Source organism: Coregonus lavaretus (genome assembly GCF_964263955.1).
Source record: "Coregonus lavaretus genome assembly, chromosome: 4".
NCBI lineage: Eukaryota > Metazoa > Chordata > Actinopteri > Salmoniformes > Salmonidae > Coregonus > Coregonus lavaretus.
Window position 1 is genome coordinate 31330191 of NC_139991.1, and position 19275 is coordinate 31349465.

The window sequence follows — 19275 nt, forward strand, 5'->3', positions numbered from 1 at the left end:
CGACCCCAGTCCTACCTACCGACCTACCTACCTACCTACCTACCTACCTACCTACCTACCTACCTACCTACCGTTTATGGAAAATGTGGTATTTTAGTATATCCCTAGTAGGTTTCCTGAAGGAGAAAGCCTCCACTTCTATGTCAAAGATAATAAAACAAAAACACTATATTAAATACTACAGTAATGTCCGCAAAAACACTACAGTAAATACTACAGTACAGTACATCCGCATTAAACACAACATTGATTACTATAGTATATACATAGTACAATTTTGTTTTACTACAGTTAACTGTAAATACTACAGTATACTACAGTATAGTCCAAAAAATGCTACAGAGAATACTATAGTATTTATACCATAGCATACTATAGTATTTTTTCATGTGGGAGATGGCAGTGAAGAGTGGTGGGTGTAGAAAAACTCCTTTCAGAACTTGTGCGTGGACTAAGTTTAAATTATTAGATACAGTATATAAAAGATATTGAAAAACTGCTGAAATATGTCAAATGTGAGCATGGTTTATAATGTGCACATGATAGCAGGATTGTGGAGCCGATCTCCCCATCCCCCACTATACGAGCCAGCTGTGGCGATGACTGCTGTGGAAGCAGGTCAGAATTCTGATGACGGATCAATGCCAGATCTCAGGTGTAATTATCCTTCACTACCCTCTACCCTGAACGAGTGCACATCATGAGAGAGGGAGAGGAAAAGAGAAGGAGAGAGGGTGACGAGAGAAAGGAAAAGAAGAGAGAGGAGGTGTTTGGGAGAGAGAGAAGACTGTGTGTGTGTGTATGTGTGTGAGTGTGAGAGAGAGAGATAAAGAGAGGGGGTAGAAAGAAAGAGAAATAGAGAAGGTGGAGACGAGACGGAGAGTCATTTTAAATCAGGAGACCTTGTCATGACAGTTTCCAAGTAAAAATAGTCATGTTTAAGCTTCAGAAATAACCCAGTCTCCCTGGGGGCAGAGGAGAAAAAAGCTGAAATTCACAGGGTCTATTTTTAAGAGGAACTGATATGACTGTGGATTATGTCCCAAACGGCAACCTATTCCCTACATGGCACCCTATGGACACTGGTCAAAAGTAGTGCACTATATAGGGAATAGGGTGCCATTTAGGATGCAACCAGATACTGAGATAAAGGCTAGAGCTGCTTCAGGCCTATTATATTTAGGTCCTGTGTTCTGCTGAGCTATTTATATAGAAACGGTCTACCTGCCTCTTAGCCTGTCTAGCTACAGAGTGGTTTTCTAAGTTTAGCCGTAACTTCTTGTGGGGGAAATGTTTTTTTTATTTAAGTACCATAAGCATTACCTAGCTTTGCCAGAATGGAAAAGTGGCCTAGTTACAGATTTGTCAGAAAATCCCTAGAAACAACACGACTGGAAATGTAAATCTATCTGAGAACAATATGGTGTGTCATAGAATATTGGCAAATCACCTGATAGAACTAAACACACTGTATGTAAGGCTATGTGATATGAGGAAGGATACTCAAATGCAACCTGATCTAAGAGACAACCCCCCCCCCCCCAATATCTCCCAACCTCCCAAATTAAAACAAATGAATGTAAAAAGGTTATTTCAGCATGTTGGCGTGGTGAGGGCTTAATCACTTTTAAATTAGGTTTTAATGTTGTGGAGAGAAGAGAGGGAATCTTCAGAGGAGATGAGAGAGAGAGAGAGAGAGAGAGCGGTGGTAGAGAGAGCCCATTAAGCTCTCTGCTCCCAACACCTGCTCTATCATCTCAGACTGAGAGAGGGAGGAGAGGGAACAGAGGAGGAAAACAGATCTGGCTGCAGCTGACCAAACATTTCCCTGACTTACCCTGGATCCTGCAGAGAGACGGTCAGCCACGTGGGTTAGCCCAGTGACTACACAGCTGGAAGCCTGGGGCAGGTCTGGGCTAATGAGTGGTTTCAATGGCTCAGTGGGTTAGTAAGAGCATGGTGCTAGCATCATCAGGGTTGTGGGTTTGATTCCCATATGGGCCAGTTATACTAAATATACAGTATGTCACTGTCAATTTTGACAGTTCTGTCGCTTTGGATAAGTGGTTTTGGTCTGCTAAATGACCATATAAAATAGGGAGTTTCAGGATCTCAGTGAGACAGGGCGTGTGTGTGCGTGTGTGTGTGGCAGGGAGGCCGGATGCTAATGCACCCCATGTTTACTCCCATCTATTATGTAGGAGGGGCACGTCTGGGCTGGTCTGGAGGCCTGCCTGATGATCCCACGGGTAGGTGACCCCAACGCCCCCAATAAGAGGATGGCATTCCACTGATTCTCTGCCTTGGTAGGGATGCCCTTCGCCCCTCCAACCAGGCATCCTCCAACTAATCAACACGTCTGGCCAGGGCACCAACACCCCTCGCCTCTCCTCGCCCCCTCAGACACACACTGGTCTGCCCCCCTCACCCAGGCCTCAACCGAAACACCAAGGGGAGAAAAACTGCAGCAGGTAAAGCATCAAACGCTACCGCCGCAGCACGTCTCAGAACAACATCTGGTGTTGGTGCTGAGCTGACCCTGAGCTGATGATCAAATGCTTCATGAGCTTAACCTCACCACAACTGTCTTACTCTATCATCACCTGACCACCTCTGGAGGATCTGAGGCGAAGATAGATGAGCAAATAGGGAGAGAAATAGAGATGAGGTGTAGGAGACATAGGAGATTGCTTTTACAGTACATACACTGGGACACTGTAAAGTCCATGGAAAATAAGAGCACCTCCTCCCAACTGCCCACTGCACTGAGGCTAGGAAACACTGTCACCACCGATAAATCTACAATAATCGAGAATTTCAACAAGCATTTTGCTATGGCTGGCCATGCTTTCCACCTGGCTGCCACTACCCCGGCCACCAGCTCTGCACCCTCCGCTGCAACTTGCCCATGCCCTCCCCTGCTTCTCCTTCACACAAATTCAGACAGCTGACGTTCTGAAAGAGCTGAAAAATCTGGACCCCGGCAAATCAGCTGGGCTAGACAATCTGGACCCTTTCTTTCTAAAATTAGCCGCCGGAATTGTCGCAACCCCTATTACTAGCCTGTTCAACCTCTCTTTCGTAACGTCTGAGATCCCCAGAGATTGGAAAGCTGCCGCGGTCATCCCCCTCTTCAAAGGGGGTGACACTCTAGATCCAAACTGTTATAGACCTATATCCATCCTGCCCTGCCTTTCGAAAGTATTTGAAAGCCAAGTTAACAAACAGATCACCGACCATTTCGAATCCCACCGTACCTTCTCCGCTATGCAATCCGGTTTCCGAGCTGGTCATGGGTGCACCTCAGCCACGCTCAAGGTCCTAAACGATATTATAAACGCGATCGATAAAAGACAGTACTGCGCAGCCGTCTTCATCGACCTGGCCAAGGCTTTCGACTCTGTCAACCACCACATTCTTATTGGCAGACTAAATAGCCTTGGTTTCTCTAATGACTGCCTCGCCTGGTTCACCAACTACTTCTCAGATAGAGGTCAATGTGTCAAATCGGAGGGCCTGTTGTCTGGACCTCTGGCCGTCTCTATGGGGGTGCCACAGGGTTCAATTCTCGGGCCGACTCTATTCTCTGTGTATATCAATGATGTCGCTCTTGCTGCTGGTGACGCTCGGATCCACCTCTATGCGGACGACACCATTTTGTATACATCTGGCCCTTCATTGGACACTGTGTTAACAAACCTCCAAACGAGCTTCAACGCCATACAACACTCCTTCCGTAGCCTCCAACTGCTCTTAAACACTAGTAAAACTAAATGCATGCTCTTCAACCGAACGCTGCTTGCACCCGCACTGTCACCTCCTGGCTCTGGGGACTCTATATGTTGAGCCAGGGTGTGTATATTCTATGTGTTGTATTTCTGTGTTGGCCAGAGTGGTTCCAAATCAGAGGCAACGAGTGTCAGCTGTTGCTGGTTAAGCCATATTTATAGAGGCTGTTTTCCCACAATAGTTGTGGGATCTTGTTCCGTTTGGTTTGTTCCGTGTTGGTTGTTAACCTAGGACGTCACGTCATCGTTTGTTGTTTTGTTTATCGTGTATTCATTAAATAAAGAAAGATGTTCGTTCATCACGCTGCGCCTTGGTCCTCCTCTCTTCCTGACGATCGTGACACGCACACCCGACTAGAATCACTACTCTCGGCGGGTCTGACCTAGAGTATGTGGACAACTACAAATACCTAGGTGTCTGGTTAGACTATAAACTCTCCTTCCAGACTCACATTAAGCATCTCCAATCAAAAAGTTAGATCTAGAATCGGCTTCCTATTTCGCAACAAAGCCTCCTTCACTCATGCTGCCAAACATTCCCTCGTAAAACTGACTATCCTACCGATCCTTGACTTCGACAATGTCATTTACAAAATAGCCTCCAACACTCTACTCAGCAAATTGGATGTAGTCTATCACAGTGCCATCCGTTTTGTCACCAAAGCCCCATATAATACCCACCATTGTGACCTGTACGCTCTTGTTGGCTGGCCCTCACTACATATTCGTCGCCAAACCCACTGGCTCCAGGTCATCTATAAATCACTGCTAGGCAAATCCCTGTCTTATCTTAGCTCACTGATCACCATAGCAACACCCACCCGTAGTCTGCGCTCCAGCAGGTATATCTCACTGGTCATCCCCAATGCCAACACCTCCTTTGGCCGCCATTCCTTCCAGTTCTCTGCTGCCAATGACTGGAACGAACTGCAAAAATCTCTGAAGCTGGAGACACTTATCTCCCTCACTAACTTTAAGCGTCAGTTGTCAGAGCAGTTTACCGATCACTGCACCTGTACACAGCCTTTCTGAAATTAGCCCACCCAACTACCTCATCCCCATATTGTTATTTATTTTGCTAATTTGCACCCCAGTATCTCTATATGCACATCTATCATTCCAGTGTTAATACAAAATTGTAACTATTTTCCACTATGGCCTATTTATTGCCTTACCTCCATAACTTACTACATTCACACACACTGTATATGTATTTTCTGTTGTATTTTTTGACTTTATGTTTTGTTTACCCCATATGTAACTCTGTGTTGTTGTTTTTATCGCACTACTTTATCTTGGCCAGGTCGCAGTTGTAAATGAGAACTTGTTCTCAACTGGCTTACCTGGTTAAATAAAGGTGAGATAAAAAAATAAAACACTTTAAATACATGTACAATATAATGCATTATATGAGGCAGTCATAATGCATGATAAGTATCTTTGACCAGGCTTATAGATTTGATATTTGCATGTCTCTTTTTTGACAGATCAGCGAATTGCATTTTTGGGCCACGTTAACTTATACTGACAGGGGAATGAAGACTTGAAGATGTATTAAACAGGATTAGACAGCTGCATGATGTTCTATTAAAGCCTGACATGAAGAGCTACTAATGAAAGATTTAGCACATAAGGCTTTTTATCATTTGTGTGTGTTATGATGTTACACGTCTTCCCCTTGGACTTTATACACACTGTGGAGCGTGTTAGCAGGTAGTCTAGCGGTTAAGAGCATTGGGCCAGTAACTGAGAGGTTGCTGGTTCGAATCGCCAAGCTGGCAAGCTGGACAAATCTGCCGTTCTGCCCTTGAGCAAGGCAGTTAACCAACAACTGCTCCCTCGGCGCAGTGGACGATTAAGACAGCCCCCCGCAACTCTCTGATTCAGAGGGGTTGGGTTAAATGTTGAAGACACATTTCGGTTGAATGCATTCAGTTGTGCAACTGACTAGGTATCCCCTTTCCCTAGCCTTGTGTTAGCTAACTCAGTCTGTGCATCCCATGTCTGACATGATGGCCCCGGAGAGGATGGCTGACGTTTTACAGCCCTCTAACCAATTGTACTATTATGTGTGTTTTTTCGCGTTATTTGTAATTTATTCTGTACATAATGTTTCTGCCATCATCTCTTATAACCAAAAAGAGCTTCTGGATATCAGGACAGAGATTACTCACCTCGTAATGGACGAATATTTTTTCTTCAACGAGTCGGACGCAAAGGATATCCTACAGACACCCGACAAGGTCCAAATCCCCATCATTCGCAGGAGAAAGAGATAGAGATATCGTGGACGTAGGTCGGGGTGCCTTGTAAGGATCCGACGGCGAGCGAGTAAACTGCCTCTTCCATCAATCCTACTAGCCAATGTTCAATCATTTGAAAATAAACGGGGCTGTAGCGGAACAGGTTGAGAGCTTCAAGTTCATTGGTGTCCACATCACCAACAAACTATCATGGTCCAAACACACCAAGACAGTCGTGAAGATGGCACGACAAAGCCTATTCCCCCTCAGGATACTGAAAAGATTTGGCATGGGTTCTCAGATCCTCAAAAAGTTATACAGCTGCACCATCGAGAGCATCCTGACTGGTTGCATCACCGCCTGGTATGGCAACTGCTCGGCCCAGTACATCACTGGGGCCAAGCTTCCTGCCATCCAGGACCTCTATACCAGGCGGTGTCAGAGGAAGGCCCTCAAAATTGTCAAAGACTCCAGCCACCCTAGTCATAGACTGTAGTCATGCCGCAAGGCAAGCGGTACCGGAGCGCCAAGTCTAGGTCCAAAAGGCTTCTCAACAGCTTCTACCCCCAAGCCATAAGACTCCTGAACAGCTAATCATGGCTACCCGGACTATTTGCACTGCCCCCCCACCCCCACTCCATATTTTTACACTGCTGCTACTCTGTTAATTATTTATGCATGGTCACTTTAACTCTACCCACATGTACATATTACCTGAACTACCTTAACTAGCCGGTGCCCCCGCACATTGACTCTGCACCGGTACCCCCTGTATTTAGCCTCCCTACTGTTATTTTATTTCACTTCTGCTCTTTTTTTCTCAACACTTTTTTGTTGTTGTTGTTTTATTTTACTTTTTTATTAAAAAATAAATGCATTTTTGGTTAAGGGCTGTAAGTAAGCATTTCACGGTAATGTCTACACCTGTTGTATTCGGCACATGTGGCAAATAAAATTTGATTTGATTTGAAATGGCACCATATTCCCTTTATAGTGCACTGCTTTTGTCCAGGGCCTGTGTACTATATAGGGAATAGGGTGCCATTAGAGGATGCAGCCTCAGTTTCTCACAAATCAGCTTACCTGCAGTACATTAGGATTATGAAATACCTGTTTATTCTCCTACCAAACATATGCTGCTACTCAGGCAGACAGGGTGGCCTCACTTCTCAACTGTTCAATTCTGAAGAGATGAAGAGGAGTATGTGCACACGTGTGTGTGTGTGTGTGTGTGTGTGTGTGTGTGTGTGTGTGTGTGTGTGTGTGTGTGTGTGTGTGTGTGTGTGTGTGTGTGTGTGTGTGGTGTGTGTGCGTGTGTGTGTGTGGTGTGTGGGGGTTGTTCCCTTTTTTTGTTTTTGTATCTGCAACTTCAATAATTCAGTGTACTGTGACATCTCTCAGAAGGTAGAACAGGGAATAATGGACTGAGAAACTGTGTATTCGTCAATAGGAAGAGGAGAGAGAGATGGAGAGGGAGAGAGAGATTCAGAGAGAGAGAGCGAGAGATAGAAAGAAAGAAAATAGAGTGGGGAGAGAGAGAGGGAGGTAGGGAAAGAGACAGAGAGAGAGACAGAGACACAGACACAAAGAGAGTGATACATAGAAAGAAAGAAAGAAAGAAAGAAAGAAAGAAAGAAAGAAAGAAAGAAAGAAAGAAAGAAAGAAAGAAAGAAAGAAAGAAAGAAAGAAAGAAAGAAAGAAAGAAAGAAAGAAAGAAAGAAAGAAAGAGAGAGAGGGGGAGAGAGACAGACAGATGAACAGAGAGCGAGAAAGAGGAAACCCTAAAGACACACATGTCACATAATTTCCCCTTCACAGAGCCAAGGCACTGAGCCCTTCAGCCCTAGTACACACAAACACAATTAAGCTCCTCTGTCTCACTTCCAAACATACCCCGACGACTCACACTTCATTGTTTTTAGCAGCTTCTCATGTCAAAAACGTTGTTCTTCATACAAACTGTTTTTGCTCCTCAAATGAGGTCGAAAACTCAATAAATGGAAAACAGGATCGGACCACAAAACGCTGAGGAGACTAGACTGAGACGATGATCCAATCCGCCCACAGAGGAAGACTGGGGTTGTCCAAAATGGCACCCTATTCCCTATGTACTACACTATAGGGGCCCTGGTCATAGGGGCTCTTGTCAAAAGTAGTGCACTATACAGTGGGGGAAAAAAGTATTTAGTCAGCCACCAATTGTGCAAGTTCTCCCACTTAAAAAGATGAGAGAGGCCTGTAATTTTCATCATAGGTACACGTCAACTATGACAGACAAAATGAGGAAAAAAAATCCAGAAAATCACATTGTAGGATTTTTAATGAATTTATTTGCAAATTATGGTGGAAAATAATTATTTGGTCACCTACAAACAAGCAAGATTTCTGGCTCTCACAGACCTGTAACTTCTTCTTTATGAGGCTCCTCTGTCCTCCACTCGTTACCTGTATTAATGGCACCTGTTTGAACTTGTTATCAGTATAAAAGACACCTGTCCACAACCTCAAACAGTCACACTCCAAACTCCACTATGGCCAAGACCAAAGAGCTGTCAAAGGACACCAGAAACAAAATTGTAGATCTGCACCAGGCTGGGAAGACTGAATCTGCAATAGGTAAGCAGCTTGGTTTGAAGAAATCAACTGTGGGAGCAATTATTAGGAAATGGAAGACATACAAGACCACTGATAATCTCCCTCGATCTGGGGCTCCACGCAAGATCTCACCCCGTGGGGTCAAAATGATCACAAGAACGGTGAGCAAAAATCCCAGAACCACACGGGGGGACCTAGTGAATGACCTGCAGAGAGCTGGGACCAAATTAACAAAGCCTACCATCAGTAACACACTATGCCGCCAGGGACTCAAATCCTGCAGTGCCAGACGTGTCCCCCTGCTTAAGCCAGTACATGTCCAGGCCCGTCTGAAGTTTGCTAGAGTGTATTTGGATGATCCAGAAGAGGATTGGGAGAATGTCATATGGTCAGAAGAAACCAAAATAGAACTTCTTGGTAAAAACTCAACTCGTCGTGTTTGGAGGACAAAGAATGCTGAGTTGCATCCAAAGAACACCATACCTACTGTGAAGCATGGGGTTGGAAACATCATGCTTTGGGGCTGTTTTTCTGCAAAGGGACCAGGACGACTGATCCGTGTAAAGGAAAGAATGAATGGGGCCATGTATCGTGAGATTTTGAGTGAAAACCTCCTTCCATCAGCAAGGGCATTGAAGATGAAACGTGGCTGGGTCTTTCAGCATGACAATGATCCCAAACACACCGCCCGGGCAACGAAGGAGTGGCTTCGTAAGAAGCATTTCAAGGTCCTGGAGTGGCCTAGCCAGTCTCCAGATCTCAACCCCATAGAAAATCTTTGGAGGGAGTTGAAAGTCCGTGTTGCCCAGCGACAGCCCCAAAACATCACTGCTCTAGAGGAGATCTGCATGGAGGAATGGGCCAAAATACCAGCAACAGTGTGTGAAAACCTTGTGAAGACTTACAGCAAACGTTTGACCTGTGTCATTGCCAACAAAGGGTATATAACAAAGTATTGAGAAACTTTTGTTATTGACCAAATACTTATTTTCCACCATAATTTGCAAATAAATTCATTAAAAATCCTACAATGTGATTTTCTGTTAAAAAAAAATCTCATTTTGTCTGTCAAAGTTGACGTGTACCTATGATGAAAATTACAGGCCTCTCTCATCTTTTTAAGTAGGAGAACTTGCACAATTGGTGGCTGACTAAATACTTTTTCCCCCACTGTATAGGGAACAGGGTGCCATTTTGGACACAATCTGTCTTCACTCCTATAGGTTTATTTTTATTTTTATGATCTGTATGTAATTCACAAAGTTAAACTAAAAATGACAAATCCATCATGCTCCAACGCCCACCAGAAGAACAAGAAACCCTGAGGTGATCCAAATTGCACCCTATTCCCATTCAGGGCTATGGGCCCTGGTCAAAAGTAGTGCACTATAAACGGAATATGGTGCCATTTGGGATGCAGCCATAACTAGCTTCCCCAAAGTCTCATATTTAAAAGTTTTAAATCTTACAACATTCAGAGTTGGCAACCAGTTCTGCTATAAACAACATAACATTAAAGCTACAAGAATAGCAGTTATATTAAGAGCAGAATGTTGAGGGACGGACCTTATTATTTGTTATTTTCCTTTCCCAAAGATGCTATGTACAGCACAACTGAAGATCATCTAAACTCTGAATGAACTGGACTGGAGTCCATTTGATAATTTGCTTTGTGTGTGAATATGGTGAGAGAAAGGTCTGAGAGAGGACAATTGAAATGCAAACGCTGCATCTACGAGAGGAGATGAGAGACAATTGTTTGCCTTTTTTATTTTTTTAACTTCTTGGAGCCCAGAGTACTTATTTGAGGTTTCATGGAATTGGAAGTTTTCTTTATCTATTTAGAACATTTTAATGCAACATTTTAAGCTATCTTTGAGATTTTACTAATGATTATGCTGTTGTTGTTGTTGTTGTTGTCTCCATTCCAATTTGTAAACAGGGACCCATAATTTTTCATTTACCAAGAAAAGATTATTCTTTCAAAACAAAACTCCTAAACAGACACATTCTAGTGTACCCAGGGGAATAAATATCCTGTCCTAGTACTTTTTAAATAAGAAAATTAGAGAGGCTATAGGCTGCATTTATGTGATTTTCCTGTCTCTCTCCAATGTCCTGTAGCCTTGACCTGGTCAGACAACCATATACTCCCTCTCGTCCTATCTCGGAGGTTAAGGAAACCCTATCTGCGTCTGAAATGGCACCCTATTTCATAAACAGGTCGTTCCACCAATTCGGTGCCTTTTGAGAAGTGTAACTTGGTAAAAAAACAAAAACATTTAAACTTCTGTCATAAAGAGCACATGTTCAAATTCATAAAAACAAATTTTACCATCTTAAGAGATTAAATAACAAAAATGACTATAGAAAGTGCCTATAACGTGCCAAATAAAGTAACAGGGTTGACCGTAACACGATTGACTGTAAAAGGGTTGACGATTTCATCTTAAATCAGCCATAAATAAATGAAGGGAGTGGCAATTGAATAATAAAAAATAAAAAAAATGAATTGCTAAAACATTTCTAGCCTGTCTTTCTATTAGATGTAAAGTCCCCTGTTTTGGGGACCTGTCACGTCTCCTCCCGTTGCGCTTCCCTACTCCACCTTCCTCGCTCGGTTCAGGGTGGTGTTTGATCTGCACACGGCCTTCAGGAGAGGCTTACGGGAGGACATCAAGACGGAACATGCATTTCGGGACAACGAGATGGACCTTGATACCCTCATCGCCACGTCCATCCATCTTGATGACATGTTGAGAGACAGACAGCGTTCCTAACACCTCCCAGAGCCTCGACGCTCAGCCCATCTGAGCTATGGAAACCGCCCTGCCTCCGAGTCCTCACCCATGGAGGTGGGCAGCACCCCCTACATCACCACGGACCACAGATCTCCTGGCAGCTCCCAATCTAGGCGGTATGACTCCCGTAGCCGCTCTGTGAGTGTTACGTCATCTCCTATCACAAAACCATTGTTTTTAGTTCCCATAACGGTGACTGGTTATTCCTTCTCTTCCATTTCCACTGCAATGATAGATTATGAATCAGCGGGGAACCTTATTGATAGGGAGCTGGTCTCTGAATGGGGGTTTCCCACCGTGCCACTGCCTTCTCCGCTACACGTCACCTCGCTGGACAATAAACCACTTGGATCAGGCACCATTACGCATGTCACTCTCCCCGTCACCATCACCATTCCCACACTACCGGAGCACCACGAGGAGCTGTCATTCCACATCGTCACATCACCCCTTCACCGGATCGTCTTGGGATTGCCCTGGCTCAGAAAACACAACTCCACCATCAATTGGATCACCAAGAGGATCACAGCCTGGTCCACCTCATGCCGGAAGACCTGCCTGCCGGTGGTTTGTTGTTCCACGTCAGTGGAGAGTCCAGAGTCCGCCCTCCAGCCCAACATTCCACGTGAGTACGCAGATATCTCCGATGTCTTCTCTTCATCAAAGGCTACGTGTCTCCCTCCTCACAGGCCCTGGGACTGCGCCATTGACCTGCTGGAGGGACAACACCCCCTGAAGAGCCACATTTACCCCCTTTCCATGGCGGAGTCTGAGGCCATGGAGAAGTATGTGGCGGAGACCCTGAAACAGGGGTTCATCAGACGCTCTACCTCTCCTGCCTCCGCCAGCTTCTTCTTCGTGTCCAAAAAAGACGGAGGACTGGGGGCTGAACGCAGTCACCGGTACCCCCTCCCTCTGGTTACGTCGGCCATCGAGCAGCTACGAGGGGCTGGTACTTTACCAAGTTGGACCTGAGGAGTGCCTACAACCTGATCTGAATCCGGGAAGGAGACGAGTGGACTCATTCAGCACTACCTCAGGCCACTATGAATACTGCGTCATGCCCTACGGCCTCGCCAACGCACCTTCTGTGTTCCAGTCCTTCATCAATTACGTGTTCCGAGATATGCTGAGTAGACAGGTGGAGGTGTACATCGACGATATCCTGATCTACTCGGCTACATTCGAGGAGCACGTCAGGGACGTCAGAGCTGTCCTACTCCCGAGAACACAGCCTGTTGGTGAAGGGGGAGAAATGCGAATTCCACCAACAGGCCATCTCCTTCCTGGGATAAAGGATCAGTCCTCAGGGGGTGTTCATGGAAAGAGCGAAGACGGACACCGTCAGGTCATGGCCAGTCCCCACCACCATCAAGGGCCTACAGAGCTTCCTGGGCTTCGCCAATTTCTACCGGCGTTTCATCAGGTCCTTCAGCTCCATAGCCGCCCCGCTCACCTCTCTCCTTAAGGGTGGGCCTCAGAAGCTGGCCTGGAACCCTGAGGCTAACGCTGCATTCAAGAGGCTGAAGGAGAGGTTCACCACAGCGCCCATCCTAAAACACCTAGATCCATCTTGTCCTTTCATCATGGAGGTGGATGCATCGGAGGAGGGCGTGGGTGCGGTCCTCTCCTAGCGGCACGGTAAGCCAGAGAAAATGTATCCCTGTGCCTTTTTCTCTAAAAAGCTTACCCCCGCAGAGAGGACTATGGAGTTGGAGACAGGGAGCTGTTGGCGGTGGTCCTCGCTCTGGAGGAATGGAGACAGTGGCTGGAGGGCGCAGTCCATCCATTCCAGATTCTTACTGACCACTGGAATTTGGAGCACATACGGGCAGCGAAACGAATGAACTCTCGTCAAGCCAGGTGGGCCCAATTTCTTACTCGCTTTCAATTCATTTTGTCCTACCGCCCAGGATCCCAGAATGTGAAAGCCGACACTCTCTCCAGGATGCACCATACTGGAGAGAGGAAGGATCTGGGGGGTCCTATCCTACCCCCGTCTCTCATCGTTGCACCTGTTCTTTGGGATGTGGACGAAGACATCCGTCTGGCGGCTCAGGAGGAGACCCAGCGCCTGTCAACGCCCCTCCAGGGGGCGTATATGTATCCACCAGTGTTCGTGACCGCCTGCTGATCTGGGCGCACACCACCCTTACGGCAGGGCACTCCGGTATTACGCATTCTCTAGCACAAAAATACTGGTGGCCCACCTTTGCTTCTGATGTCTCTTGCTATGTCAACTCCTGTTCCGTATGTGCCCAAACGAAGACACCTCGGAACGCCCAGCAGGCAAACTAGTTCCTTTACCAGTACCTCAGCGACCTTGGTCACACCTGTCCATAGACTTTGTCACTGACCTCCCACGTTCTGACGGCTTCACCACAGTCATGGTGGTCGTAGATCGGTTCTCAAAATCATGCGTTTTTTGCCACTAACTGGTCTTCCTTCTGCTCTCCAGCTCGCTGAGGTCCTGTTCCAACAGGTTTTTCGGCACTATGGACTTCCGGAGGACATCGTCTTGGACCGTGGCCCCCAATTCACCTCCCAAGTGTGGAAAGCTTTCCTGGAGAAGATCGGGGCCACGGCCAGCCTCACTTCCAGGAATAGGCCTCAGTCAAATGGGCAGGTGGAGCGCATGAACCAGGAGCTGGGGAGGTTTCTTCGTTGCCACTGTCAGGAACAGCAGGGTGAGTGGGCGAGGTTTCTTCCCTGGGCAGATATGCCCAGAACTCCCTCGTTCACTCCTCCATGGGGCTCACTCCCTTCCAATGCGTCCTGGGGTACCAGCCGGCCCTGGCCCCTTGGACACCCAGCCAGCCAGACCGATGCGCCCGCTGTCGACGAGTGGTTCCGCAGGGCCGGACAGGTCTGGGATGCCTCCCATATCCGTCTCCAGAGGGCCATTCGTCGGCAGAAGGACCAAGCTGACCGCAGTGAGGCTCACATATTCCAGCCTGGTGATCGCGTCTGGCTGTCCACAAGAAACTGAGACCCCAGTTTGTGGGGCCGTTTAAGGTCCTCCGGCGGACTGTCACGTCTCCTCCCGTTGCTTCCCTCCTCCACTCTGATTCACCGGTCTACTGAGCCACCGGTCTGAGCGCACCATCTCGGCAAACACAGGAATGGAAACCCAACGCACCCTAATCACCTCCAGCGCACCTGCACCTCATCATCTCATCACCACCACTATATAGCCCTGGACTGTTCGTTGTTATGTGTAATTGTTAGCGTCGTGTTGTTTACTTGCTCTTTGTTATGCTCTTTCTCATTGTTAAGTAAACCGTTAAGTAAACCGTCCTGCCTCTTCGTATACTCAGTACTCGTCACAGGACCTGCATGGTTCTGGTACTGGTTCCGACCGACATCTTGGCTTATAAACACCATAGATCTAAATGGCTTGCATTAAGTGGTAGCCCTGATTCTCATGGACACAGGAGTATGTCTCTTCTGCCTGTGCGAAGCAGGAAGTGAAATCTAACACCACTTCCGACTGTCCATCAACTCCTGGCTGAACCCTACATCAAAGCCACTAACAACGTATATGCCTGGAATCCATACATCTTAACGGAGCAGGAGAGCATGTTTTTGTCATTGTAGCACATTCAGAGATTGATTTATTACCAGTAATCTAAAAATAATTAATAGATCTTAAACAAAAAATACTTTCTGTTTGTCATAGACGGAGATGAAAGGTGAGTTCATAACGAGTTCAGGAAGCCAAGCTAGAGCTCTGTGAGAAGTTCACAATCACAGCGATCAAGATATGCACATTTTCTCTAACACTAAATATACAAATATGTATTTTACATTTATAAGGAAGGTGAAATCTTATAGTTAGTCGTTTTATAAATTGATTATGCTATATTTAGAAAAATTATAAGTCATTTCAAGCCTTATTCATAGTTTTGTTGAATAGGAAATACATCATATATAATATTTAATATTTAAATATTTTAATCATATTTGTACTGTGTACTTGAGCTTGTGTCCTCAACAGTAACTACACCTCAGCAATTTCTAACTATTCTTTACCAGAATGGTGAGAGTTTAACATTTCTTGGAGTATGCAGCATTACTAGTTATTGTTTATGGTCCTCTCATGATAAATAATTACTTTTGGGGATTACGTAGATTACATTTTAGATTACATTTAGTTACATTTAAGAGGTTTTAACAGGGTTGACGTGTATTGCTCGACCCGCTCAGTTTTCCACCACAAAACACCAGAAAATGGCCAAAAATAATAGAACTAGCTCACCTGCTTTTACAATATTATTTGACAATTAGATGTTCAATTTTCTTTTGCAAAAATATTTTAAAAGGAATACATTCACAATATTAAACCAAGAGTTCAGTTCACGCAACAGGGTTCACCTTAAAATGAGGGACAGATGTAAATGAATCACTAACAGTCACTAACTTTTTAAATATACAGTACCAGTCAAAAGTTCGGACACACCTACTCATTCAAGAGTTTTTCTTTATTTTTACTATTTTCTACATTGTAAAATAATAGTGAAGACATCAAAACTATGAATAACACATATGGAATCATGTAGTAACCAAAAACATGTTAAACAAATCAAAATATATTTTAGATTCTTCAAAGTAGCCACCCTTTGCCTTGATGACAGCTTTGCACACTCTTGGCATTCTCTCAACCAGCTAAATGAGGAAGGCTTTTCCAACAGTCTTGAAGGAGTTCCCACATATGCTGAGCACTTGTTGGCTCCTTTTCCTTCACTCTGCGGTCCAACTCATCCCAAACTCAATTAGGTTGAGGTCGGGTGATTGTGGAGGCCAGGTCATTGTAAGTTGCTCTGGATAAGAGCGTCTGCTAAATGACGTAAATGTAAATGTAACTGTAAATCTGATGCAGCACTCCATAACTCTCCTTGGTCAAATAGCCCTTACACAGACTGGAGGTGTGTTTTGGGTCATTGTCCTGTTGAAAAACAAATGATAGTCCCACTAAGCGCAAACCAGATGGGATGCATATATCGCTGCAGAATGCTGTGGTAGCCATGCTGGTTAAGTAATAATAATAATATGCCATTTAGCAGATGCTTTTATCCAAAGTGACTTACAGTCATTTTTTTTTTTGTGTATGGGTGGTCCCGGGGATCGAACACACTACCTTGGCGTTACAAGCGCCGTACTCTACCAGCTGAGCTACAGAGGACCACGTCCTTAAGTGTGCCTTGAATTCTAAATAAATCACAGACAGCAAAGCACCCCCACACCATCACACCTCCTCCTCCATGCTTCACATTGGGAACCACACATACGGAGATCATCCGTTCACCTACTCTGTGTCTCACAAAGACACGGCGGTTGGAACCAAAAATCTAACATTTGGACTAATCAGACCGAAGGACAGATTTCCACCGGTCTAATGTCCATTGCTCATGTTTCTTGGCCCAAGCAAGTCTCTTATTATTGTTGGTGTCCTTTAGTAGTGGTTTCTTTGTAGTAATTCGACCATGAAGGCCTGATTCACACAGTCTCCTCTGAACAGTTGATGATGAGATGTGTCTGTTACTTCAACGCTGTGAAGCATTTATTTGGGCTGCAATCTGAGGTGCAGTTAACTCTAATTAACTTATCTTCTGCAGCAGAGGTAACTCTGGGTCTTCCTTTCCTGTGGTGGTCCTCATGAGAGCCAGTTTCATCATAGCGCTTGATGTTTTTTGTGACTACACTTGAAGAAACGTTCAAAGTTCTTGAAATGTTCCGTATTGACTGACTTTCATGTCTTAAAGTAATGATGGACTGTCATTTCGCTTTGGTTATTTGAGCTGTTCTTGCCATAATATGGACTTGGTATTTTACGAAATAGGGCTATCTTCTGTATACCACCCCTACCTTGTCACAACACAACTGATTGGCTCAAACACATTAAGAAGGAAAGAAATTGCACAAATTAACTTTTAACAAGGCACACCTGTTAATTGAAATGAATTCCAGGTGACTACCTCATGAAGCTGGTTGAGAGAATGCCAAGAGTGTGCAAAGCTGTCATCAAGGCAAAGGGTGAATATTTGAAGAATCTCAAATATAAAATATATTTTGATTTGTTTAACACTTTTTTGGTTACTAAATGATTCCAAATGTGTTATTTCATAGTTTTGATGTCTTCCCCAATATTCTACAATGTATTTTATTTATTTTTATAAATAAATATCTGGAATGAGTAGGTGTGTCCAAACGTTTGACTGGTGCTATATATATACACACACACTATACACTAAACCCAAAAATGCAGTTTTATAGCTAATCTCATGCTATTCTACACATTTTGCAATGAGGCTGAGAGAATTTTGCCTTTTTAAAGCTAATTTCCTGCTATTCTACACATTTTACCATGAGGCTGAGAGAACATTTTGCAGTTTTACAGCTAATTTCCTGTAATTCTAAAAACATTGTACATGGCTTATGACATGTTCATATCCTATCTGGGGAGGAGGGGGAAACCATAAAGATCCTATTAAATTACTAGAGAGGCTTTGTGATAAACCCTTGAAGTTTCAGAATGGGGGTAAATGGCAGCCATATTGGTCAGGGAGAAATCCAAACCAGTCTAATTGGAATGAATGGCAGTAGTGGCATAATCCTGATTTTACTTATGCAGGAAAATAAAACAATGGCATGAGATACAGTGCATTCAGAAAGTATTCAGACCCCTTGACTTTTTCCACATTTTGTTACGTTACAGCCTTATTCTAAAATTGATTAAATTTATAAGAAAAAAAATTAATCTACACACAATACCCCATAATGACAAAGCAAAAACTGGTTTTTAGACATTTTGGCACATGTATAAAAAATTAATAAAACAGAACTATGACATTTACATAAGTATTCAGACCCTTTACTCAGAACTTTGTTGAAGCACCTTTGGCAGAGATTACAGCCTTGAGTGTCCTTGGGTATGACGCTACAAGTTTGGCACACCTGTATTTGGGGAGTTTCTCCCATTCTTCTCTGCAGATCCTCTCAAGCACTGTCAGGTTGGATTGGGAGCATCACTGCACAGCTATTTTCGGGTCTCTCCAGAGATGTTCGATTGGGTTCAATTCCGGGCTCTGACTGGGCCACTCAAGGACATTCAGAGACTTGTCCTGAAGCCACTCCTGCGTTGTCTTGGCTGTGTGTTTAGGGTCGTTTTCCAGTCTGAGGTCCTGAGCACTCTGCAGCAGTACTTTGCTCCGTTAATCTTTCCCTCGATCCTGACTAGTCTCCCAGTCCCTGCCGCTGAAAAACATCCCCACAGCATGATGCTGCCACCACCATGCTTCACCATAGGGATGGTGCCAGGTTTCCTCCAGTTCAATCTTGGTTTCATCAGATTAGAGAATCTTGTTTCCATGGTCTGAGAGTCCTTTAGATGCCTTTTGGCAAACTCCAAGCGGGCTGTCATGTACCTTTTATTAAGAAGTGGCTTCCGTCTGGCCACTCTACCGTAATGGCCTGATTGGTGGAGTGCTGCAGAGAAGGTTATCCTTCTGGAAGGTTCTCCCATCCTCACAGAGGAACTTTGGAGCTCTGTCAGAGTGACCATCGGGTTCTTGGTCAACTCCCTGTCCAAGGCCTTTCTCCCCCTATTGTTCAGTTTGGCCGGGCGGCCAGCTCTAGGAAGAGTCTTGGATGTTCCAAACTTCTTCCATTTAAGAGTGATGGAGGCCACTGTATTCTTGGGGACCTTCAATGCTGCAGAAATGTTTTGGTATCCTTCCTCAGATCTGTGCCTTGACACAATCCTGTCTCGAAGCTCTACGGACAATTCCTTCGACCTCATGGCTTGGTTTTTGCTCTGACATGCACTGTCAACTGTGGGACGTTATATAG